We start from the raw sequence: 6733 nt of genomic DNA, 5'->3' as shown, positions 1-6733 counted from the left end.
GACGCTTTCAGGATGAAAGGCTGAGAACCATGTGGCATTTTGCATGTGTTTGTGTGTGTCAATTTTTTAAACTGAACTTTAAACATCTCTACATATAAATTCCAGATTTCAGATTTGTTCCCTCTTCCGTGTGACAGCCTTTAAGATGGCTATCATATCTCCACTCAGGAATTTTTGCCTGTGTCAGCAAAATTTCACCAGCATTTTCCTGGGCATTTCTTCGAACAGGCATGTTTCCACGTGCGTTTGTGCCAGATGGACATATTTTTTGCAAGGATTCTCCCCACAATGCACACACGGTTTGGGTCGGAGAACTGCATCAGAAAATTCTGCAAAGTACAAATTGCAAAGGACCGTTGTGTTTTGAAGGCAGTTGAAATCGGGATGTAAATGGCATGAATTTCTCCTTCATCTCTAGACATCCCTCCTTCAGTTGTAATCTGCCTTGCTTCAAATCTCTTTTACATTGTATCTTTAGGACTGCAAAATACCCAGCGATCAATTTACTTAAACCACTCTGCTACATGTTAGATGAGCCGTAAATGCAAGATCATACTTGTTCGGGGTCTCTGGAGGCTGTTTTGCAGTTTTGAAAGAATATAATTTTAATTATTATGAAAGTGATTGTTTTCAGCTTCTTAAATCTACCTCCCTTTATCTCCTGCTGTTGTAACTGCTATCACCTTAACATTTGCAGGATTTATTAACTTCACTGGAAGAGACATGGCAACTTGCCTGTTGAATTGTTTTTTCTTCCCTGACAGTTCAATAGAATTACTCTGTTTAATAAGCCATATAAGAGCCATTAATTATCATTTACGTGCTCTGTCCCGTCGCCAGCGTCAGTAACGAACACAGAGTTCTGCTAGGCTGAATAACCATTTACTGTTTTGTTGTACTGCTCATGGGAGAAGCGAGTTCTTCAAAGGTCTGCTCTTCATGGTATCTCCACATGTCTCTTTTAAGCTGTGAATGTCCTTGTTACCAGAACAAAATCCAAAACGCTCACCAGCCAAATGAAGTGAACACGGGTGGAAACGGGGGCGTAGCAGAAATTTGAGGGGGCACAAACCAGCCCCCCCCCAAGCACAAGATCCCCATCCTGCTCTGCCTGCCACTGGGCTCTCTGGGCCCTGGAGCTGGGCCAGGTCCCCTCGCTGAATGGCCGCCTGGCCAGTGCTCGCTCACTCCTTGCTTGGACAGTGAGCAGGTGCGGACAGAAGGACATGGCAAGGGGTGACTCCAGCGTGGCCCAGCCCAGCTTTCCGCATTGGGTGGCTGGGTTACCCCCTGTGCAGGTAGGCAGGTGGCCCTGCTTGGCTCTGGCGGTGAGGGCAGGGCTGGCATGGCAGGCTCCATTCATCCTCTGTGCCCTGCTTCTGCCCAGTGCATGCAAGCACACATCCCGGGCACCAGCAAATGCCGCTACACCACTGGATGTAAAGTTGAAAAGAGTTCATTCAAAGCTACAGCAGTGGGTCTCGGTTTGGATATCTCCAAAAGAACCAAGGCCAGAAGAAAGGATACACAAAGCTTTTATACAACTGTAGCAAACACACAAACACATGCCCTCTTGCGTCACTGCTGGCTAGGAACACACACAGACAAAACATGCTTAAGTCAGGTCTACTTCTACTGTTAGTTCTCGAGCTCAGGCCCAGCATAACTGGCCTTGTAGTTGCAACTGGGGGAACACCTTGCGGTTTAAGCAACTGTAGATACACTTTGGTTGTGCTGTGAGATGGTTATGTGTACTCAGCACTCAGCAGGCTGCGGTCAGCTGTGTCCGTGATGTGCAATCTTCAGGGTTATGGCTTTCAGGTGTCAGAAACATGTACTGTCTAGAGGAAGAGTGTGTGTGCTGTACTGACCTGAGGGTCTTGCCAGCTGCCCTAGGTCAAGGCATCTTAGCTGGGTCCCAGCCCATGACAGCCAGGTGTCATCCTCTTCACATGTGTGGTCCATCGTACTCAAAGGTGAATTATCAAGCGCTCAGAACAGAAATGTGCTCCTTTATGTCAGTGCACTGATGCTGCAGGAGGGCACCTTTCTGCACGGGGGCAACCAAAAGGCAGAAATAAAATCTGTGGGACAATTACACAACAGTGATGGCAGTGATGAAATTGTATTCCAACCAGCAGCTGGCCACAAAGAAGCTCCTGCAGGCTTCGCCAGCCTGGTGCCCTCCAGATCTTTTGGACTACAACTTCCATCAGCCCAGTGGCGGAGGAAGGGGGTGCGAGCTGCCCCGGATGTCAGCACTGAGGGGTGTGTGTGACAAAATGACAAAAATTTGAGTTTAAAATAAATGGGCTTACGAAACTTTTTGTTGTTGTTGTTGTTCAGTCGTTCAGTTGTGTCCGACTCTTTGTGACCCCATGGACCAGAGCACGCCAGGCACGCCTATCCTTCACTGCCTCTCGCAGTTTGGCCAAACTCATGTTAGTAGCTTCAAGAACACTGTCCAACCATCTCATCCTCTGTCGTCCCCTTCTCCTTTGCCCTCCATCTTTCCCAACATCAGGGTCTTTTCCAGGGAGTCTTCTCTTCTCATGAGGTGGCCAAAGTACTGGAGCCTCAACTTCAGGATCTGTCCTTCCATTGAGCACTCAGGGCCGATTTCCTTGAGAATGGATAGGTTTGATCTTCTTGCAGTCCATGGGACTCTCATTGTTGTGTAAAAAGAAACTTTTTAGTTCAGTCAATAAACGAAACGCGGCTGGCACTGGGCACCACACCGCGGGGGCTGGCATTTACCGCAGGGCCTGCAGCATGCCAGAGCCATGCATCTCTCCTGGGAGTGACATGGTGACTTGGGCACCTGCAGGCTCCACGCTGCTTGAAATCGCAGCGTGAGGCTTGCGTCTGTCTACCGCCTCTCCCTCAGCCGCCCTACAGCTGAGGGGGTGGCGGCGGAGAGGCTCAACGCAGCACGGCCTACCCCATGGGCAGCTCATCCCGCCCCATGGGTGGTTTGTCACGCCCCTGGCTGCAGGACGCGCACGCCGCACGTGGCACCCGAGCGGCTAGCTGCGCCGCTGCATCAGCCCCCGCAGACTGGGGCTGATGGGAGTTGTGGGCAACATCAGGATGGCGAAAGCTGCCTTAAAATAAAATACTGGAGCCTGGGCTCACCCAGGAATAAAGAAAATAAGGAGAAATGAAATGGAACCTATTAAAATGAAATCTATCCCTAGGACAAAGCTGAGCTAGCAATGTGTAACAATTAATCAGTGCTATTAATAAGCCAAGCTGGTAAAGGTTAGCTCTGTGTAAAAATAATCAGGCACAGCTCTGATAAGAGCGAAACACAATCTTCCAAACGTAGGAACAAAGATTAATTAGGAGGCCACAGAAGTGTGACAAACTCAGCGCAGGGAAACCAAACCTGGCGCAATATTATTATGAGAGGCAAGAATGGAATATAAAAGCAATTTTCTTCTTGTGTGTGTGTGTGTGTTCCAGGAAAGGGGTAGGTTACAGCCCCCAAAGTGATAAGGGTGGGGAAAGAACGTGCTCAGGTGAAATGGCTGTAAAGTCAAGGGGTCCGTGAAGGAGATTCAAAGCTTTCTGTCTGCTCCCCAGCATCCCACAATATCTTCCAGCTCAGTGACTGGGTCTTTAATTACCAGTTTGCTCAAAATTTGGCTCCGTGGCCCCGATTCAACTAGCCCGGCACATTGATGGGAGCTAGCCCTATGGGTCCCAGTAGCACAACAAAGTTTTCCCCCTTTCCCCTCCCCTCCCCAAACAGGCACACCATCCATGTAGGGCCGTGGGGCCAAGGCTCCCCCAAAAAATTGAGTGAAGGGGCTAGGCCCCCCTTAATATTCTGCAACTGGGCAGTGCCTGGAGCATGGGCGTACCTGGGGGGCAGGGGGGGCAGCTGCCCCCCCAGAAGCAAATAATAATAATAATAATAATAATAATAATAATAATAATAATAATAATTAAATGGTTATCGGCAGCCAAAAAAGGAAAAAAAGCTCGACTGGTCTTTCTCCCCCTCCCAAAATCTCAATAACAATTGAGCTCTTCCGCTCTTGCTGAGGCAGTTGGCCACTGTGTGTGTGTGTGTGTGTGTGTGTGTGTGTGTTGCGCCGGCTGTTTCCCCCTCCCTCGTGCCAACAAAGAGCTGGCATGCCTATCAGAGACCGGATCCTAGCCTGCACCCTGCTTGGTCAAATGGGGATGCAGGCTGAGACTTGGGCAGTGTCAGGGGGCGAATTCATCGTTGCCGGGATTCATTGTTGCAAGGGAGCTTGGCAAACTGAGTTCCCTTGCATGGTAAGTTGTGGATCCACAGCAGTTACCACAGAAGGACTGACTGTCTAGAACAGGGGTAGGCAACCTAAGGCCCGTTCTATTCATGTATAAACACACCAATTCCCAGACCGTCCATGGGACGGATTGAGAAGGCGATTGGGCCACATCCTGCCCATGGACGGTCTGGGAATTGGTGTGTTTATACATGAATAGAATGTGTCCTTTTATTTAAAATGCATCTCTGGGTTATTTGTGGGGCATAGGAATTCGTTCATATTTTTTTCAAAATATAGTCCAGCCCACCGCATGGTCTGAGGTACGGTGGACCGGCCCCAGCCGCAACAAAACATGTCTCTCCCACATTGGTTTCTACAGCCACAGCAGGCGCCGTAACTCTCCAAAAGTTTGACTTTACCTCCAAGGGTGCACTCCTCTGTTGTCTCCTGAGACAGACAGATGCCAACAGGTACTTCCCTTTATCCAAAGATCACAGGACAGTTCACAATATAAAAATGCAAAATGGGAACCCAAAATACATTATAAAACACGAACAACAACAAACCAACAGTCCCCTCCCACCATCACATTTAAAAGGACATCGAATGTTTATCAGCCCAAAAGCCTGTGTTATCGGCTTATTAAAACTGTGTTTCCTAAATGATTAATTCTATATTTCAAAGACCTATTAGATCACTTTTAGGTAGAGATGAATAGATCTCACTTTATGCGTGTGCTCGCAAGTCTGTTCCCTTCCATTTGTTTCTGCATTAATCTGCTTTTTGTTTTAATGCACATGAAAACCAACTCTCTCTGGTGCGGAGAGACTTTGTGGGCAAGTGATTACCGTGGCAGATTAAGACCTGGGAGAGCTGGGTTCAAATCCGCCTTGGGCTCACCACCTTCTTGCAGCCTAACCCGCCTCACAGGGTTGTTGTGACTTGTTGCAAGGAGAAAAGTAGAGATGAACCACGTCAGACAACTTGGGCTCCCCGGGGGAAAGGTTGGGAATAAATATAAGTAATAAATAATGTGTTTTCTCTCAAAACATACAATTTAAAAGGCATTTTGATAAGACTTTTTAAGCTAAGAGAAAACCGCGTTCCAGCATTTCTGACAGAAGTACGAAATCGAACCTTCCAATTCTCACATTAGTCTGAGAGGTGCAGTCCAGGCCAATTCTCTTAAGATTTAGTGTCAGGAGTATAACGTATTCCTGGACACAGCAGAGTTAACCGCAGACTTTTCTGGAAGCTTCTGGCTGTTGTGTAATTAACTGGACAGCACAACGCAGGAACTCAGCAACTCACTTGGATAACTATATACAGTATTTATTGAAGCAACTAGTATCCATAAGTTACTATTTACAGACTATACAAAGAAAAGAAACAAAACATAAAATCCAACCCAAGCTCTCACACAGAGCTCACTCTTTAGGAACTCATTGACCAATCACAGGTCGTTGCTAAGGGTCTAGAGAGAGAGCAGATCTGGGCTTTCTGCCAACTGGTAATTGCTTGAAGATAGACAGTTGAATTTCTGCACGTAGGCAATTTGAAATCTCTAACAAATTCATATGAGGATCTGCAAATATCAAATTCCCCAAGTATATCTGCCTACACATGGATAGGAAGAAACAACACCAGCCTTTTCTAAATTTAATAGTAGTAGTAGTAATTGTTGTTATTATTATTATTATTATTATTATTATTATTATTATTATTATTATTATTATTTCTGATCCATCAATCTTCCTCCTTCCATAATTATTTTTGATAAAACCTTGAACTGGCCACTAGATGGGACCAGAAACAGTGTCTGTAAAAGTAAAAACAGGTTCTCTGTGGTGGACTTGTAAAAAGGGTAAAAGAGTATTGGGAAATTATACATAATGTATTGAAAAAAATATTCAGTAGTACTTTCCTCCCCAAAAAACCCAGAGTCCTTTCTGTTGAGGATAATTCAGACTGAAATTCCCAGGTGTCAAAAAAGGTTATTTATGCATGCCACCACTGAAGCCTGTGTTTCGTTAGCACAAAAATGGAAAATGAGCGAGGTCCCAACCAAAGAAGAATGGCAGCTTAAGTTGAAAGAATACACACAGCTTGCAGACTTAGCATATAGAATAGGAGAACAAGAAGAACATACGTTTAGAGAAGATTGAATATATGAGAAATAACAGTGTACAGCTGAAAACGCCAGCAGAGTTAAGATAAATTCAACAGTGTAAATAAGTTTTGATGGATGTAATAATGGAATAAAGAATGGTATAGTTTTTGTAAAATATGCAGGGATTTATGATATGTAAAATGAACCATGGAAAGAGAAGAAGGGAAGTCATTGATATCTTCAGGATGTAAAAATTAGTACTGTAAATTGTATGTAAAACAGAAAATTTAATAAAAATTATATATATATTTTAAAAAAACAGGTTCTCGTTTGCTCCTTTTTCCATATTTGGTGATGCCCG

The sequence above is a fragment of the Lacerta agilis genome, chromosome 9 (assembly GCF_009819535.1).
Source record: "Lacerta agilis isolate rLacAgi1 chromosome 9, rLacAgi1.pri, whole genome shotgun sequence".
In the NCBI taxonomy this organism is placed as follows: domain Eukaryota; kingdom Metazoa; phylum Chordata; class Lepidosauria; order Squamata; family Lacertidae; genus Lacerta; species Lacerta agilis.
Note: the sequence above shows the minus strand (reverse complement) of the source record.